The sequence below is a fragment of the Syngnathus scovelli genome, chromosome 19 (genome assembly GCF_024217435.2).
Source record: "Syngnathus scovelli strain Florida chromosome 19, RoL_Ssco_1.2, whole genome shotgun sequence".
Taxonomy (NCBI): Eukaryota; Metazoa; Chordata; class Actinopteri; order Syngnathiformes; family Syngnathidae; genus Syngnathus; species Syngnathus scovelli.
Window position 1 is genome coordinate 7,568,228 of NC_090865.1, and position 3,590 is coordinate 7,571,817.

Below are 3,590 nucleotides of genomic sequence, written 5' to 3' on the forward strand. Positions count from 1 at the left end.
GCTCGCCTTCGAGCCCCGCCTCCAGTATATAAGAAGTTCAACATCATCGCTACTCCTCCACGTTGAGAGGAGCCAGATGAGGTGGCTCGGGCATCTTATCAGGATGCCTCCTGGACGCCTCCCTGGGGAGGTGTTCCGGGCATGTCCCACCGGTAGGAGACCCCGGGGACGACCCAGGACGCGCTGGAGAGACTATGTCTCGCAGCTGGCCTGGGAACGCCTTGGGATCCCCCGGGATGAGCTGGATGAAGTGGCTGGGGAGAGGGAAGTCTGGGAGTCCCTCCTGAAGCTGTTGCCCCCGCGACCCGACCCCGGATAAGCGGAAGAAGATGGATGGATGGATGGATGGATGGATGGAACTTCTTATATAATGCCGGATGATGTGCACCAGAGTATCCCTGGTTGTATACTTGGTTGGCTCTGTAGTCCGGAGACTCGACTTGAACTAGGTGACATGACACTCCTTACCTCAAAAGTTTTGTACCTTGCTTATTTTGAGACTGGCCTGGCTTGAGACTCAACTTGAACGATGTGACTCTAGGCCTTCATAAGCACTGACATGCATTTACAAGCTGAATTTATTCAGATACTTTTTCTCCTGCAAATCACAGAATCAAAATAAAATGTTAATAATTTGGCTTACACTGTTTGTAACTTATAATATCTGACCAACAGTTTTCGTATAGTACCGTGCACCAAGCGAGGAATTAACCAGATACCGGTTAGGCAAGAATGAGGAAATTGGGCGCAAAAAGCCTGCCACTCCGCCATTTCAGGACTGAGAGCTGAAATGCAAGATGGTCGACCTAAGTGGAAAGTCCCTTGTTTGTTCACTTTGATTTTGTACAATTAAATAAATCAAGTCAGTGGTTACCAAGTCGCATCATGAAAGTCGCATCATGAAAGTTGATGTCTGGATGAATTTGAGCCCTTAAAAACCTTCAGACTCTTTTATTAAGCAATTTATTATAATGAAATATATTTTAAAAAATATAAGTAAAATAGATTATTTATCAGGTAAATAATAAAATAGTGATGAGATAAGTATTTTTAAAATGTACTACATGTTTTTGTTTTTTCATTTTACAGATTGAGTAAATTCACACATACCCTGTCTCGATTTTAAAGATTGTTTGCAGGAAATAAAAATGTTAGCATTCATTCATGGCTTTTTTGTTGTTGTTGACACGCTTGCAATGAAAAAACGGTTGGGTGATCTTTGGTGAATTGTCCTGCATGCGGAGCGCCACAACAGCATCAGTAGCTTGTTGAGTTGTTGTTGATTCATCTAAATTCATCACACACAATTGCACTACGTATACGTGTACCTTGTTATAAAAAAAAAAAATTCATAATGATGAGTTCTAAAAATATATGTACAGTATTGCACCTTGTTATAAAAAAAATATAATAATGAAAGAGTTCTAAAAACATATTTACAGTATGTGAACATGTACCTTGTTATAAAAAAGTTATGAGCCAAAAACTCATGCAAATCATCTGGGCAAAAACGGGTGTTTCGCTATGGCGACCCCTTTGGGGAAAAGCCGAAAGGAGTCAACCATACTAAAAGAGTTCTAAAAACATATATACAGTATGTATACTTTAGCTACATCTACATATGTTACACACACACGCACGCACACATATTTATTTATCCATCCATCCATTATCTGTACCGCTTGTCCCCACTGGAGCCTATCCCAGCAGTCATCGGGCAGTAGCCGTGAGACACCCTGAACTGGTTGCCAGCCAATCGCAGGGCACACAGAGACGAACAAACATTTGCACTCGCATTCACACCTAGGGACAATTTGGAGTGCTCAATCTGCTTACCAAGCATGATTTTGGGATGTGGGAGGTAACCGGAGTGCCCGGAGAAAATCCACGCGGGCCCAGGGAGAACATGCAAACTCCACACTGGGACGGCCGGAGGTGGAATCGAACTGGCACCCTCCTAACTGTGAGGTGATCGTGCTAACCAGTGCGTCACCGAGCCGCCCCATCATATTTATATTATCCATCCATCCATCCATTTTCTGAACCGCTTAGTCCCCACGGGGGTCACGGGCGTGCTGGAGCCTATCCCAGCCGTCATCGGGCAGTAGGCGGGGGACACCCTGAACTGGTTGCCAGCCAATCGCAGGGCACACAGAGACAGACAACCAATCGCACTCACACTCACACCTAGGGACAATTTGGAGTCTTCAATCGGCCTACCAAGCATGTTTTTGGAATCTGGGAGAAAACCCACGCGGGCCCGGGGAGAACATGCAAACTCAGGGAGGGCCGGAGGTGGAATCGAACCCGCACCCTCCTAACTGTGAGGCGGACGTGCTACCCAGTGCGTCACCGAGCCGCCCCATATTTATATTATTTAAACATTATTTTCTGTATGTCATTTATACTATTAATATAGTATTTACATGTTTGAAACTATTATTTAATGTTGTAATGATAACATATGCAGTTATATAGTTCAATATACATTTATTGATACACAAAAAATGTATGTATGTTAAAAATGAGAGGGTGACACTACTTCGTGGATTTTCACCTATCGCGGGTGGTCTTGGAACCAATTACCGATTATTGTATTCAGTTTATGTGTGTGTCGCTGTGTGCTTTTGCTCAGTGACACTATGACGGCTGTGGTGCATTTGTGGTCCGATGGAAATCAGAGCACGCAGTTCAACCGGAGAACCTGGATTGTTCATATTTCACCAACATAAAACACACAGTCAAGTCGAGACACCTCGACTGTGATAGCCACTCAGCCGCGAGAAGCTGGTGTAACACTTCACAGATTTTTGTTGGTGGTGTGCCTCGAGATTTTTTCCAATTAAAAGGTGTGCCGTGAATGAAAAAAGCCGGGAAACACTGGCCTACCATGCATGTTTTAGGGATGTGGGAAGAAACCGGACTGCCCGGAGGGAACCCACGCAGGCACGGGGAGAACATGCAAACTCCACACAGGGAGGGCTGGAATCGAACCCACATCCTCTGACCTATGAAGCGGACGTGCTATCCAGTGCTCCATCGTGCCGCCGCCTTCATTAATATAGTAGAAAATAAAATATAAACGGCCTGTACATATGTATAGCGCTTTATCTACACCACTTGGTGCCCGAAGCGCTTTACAATGGCTAACAATCGCCCATTCACAAAATTGGAGGCTGGTGCAATGCAAGGCGCTGCCAGGTCCACGTGGAGCAAATTGGGGTTCATCGTCTTGCCAAGGACACTTCGACATGGTCACCAGGGTTGAGAATTGATCCCACAACCATAGTTGAGAGGCGAACACTCTGCCACTGAGCAAAGTAATATATTAATATATATAGACAATGGACTGCGTAACCACGTGAATTTACGGCGCGGGGGATGTTTTGAATTGCTCTGTCGCCCTCTCGTGGTAAAAGTCTGAATCAAATGCTTAAACCATTATAAATATGTAAGGCTTTTTTTTTTTACTTGACCAAGAAAATGAGCATGTATAGTAAGGCTGTTTTTTTCTTAAAAATTGAGGCTTTTTTTTTGCTAAAAAAAAAAGGCTTGGTTTTCTTAAACAGAAAGACCACGTATAGTACAGC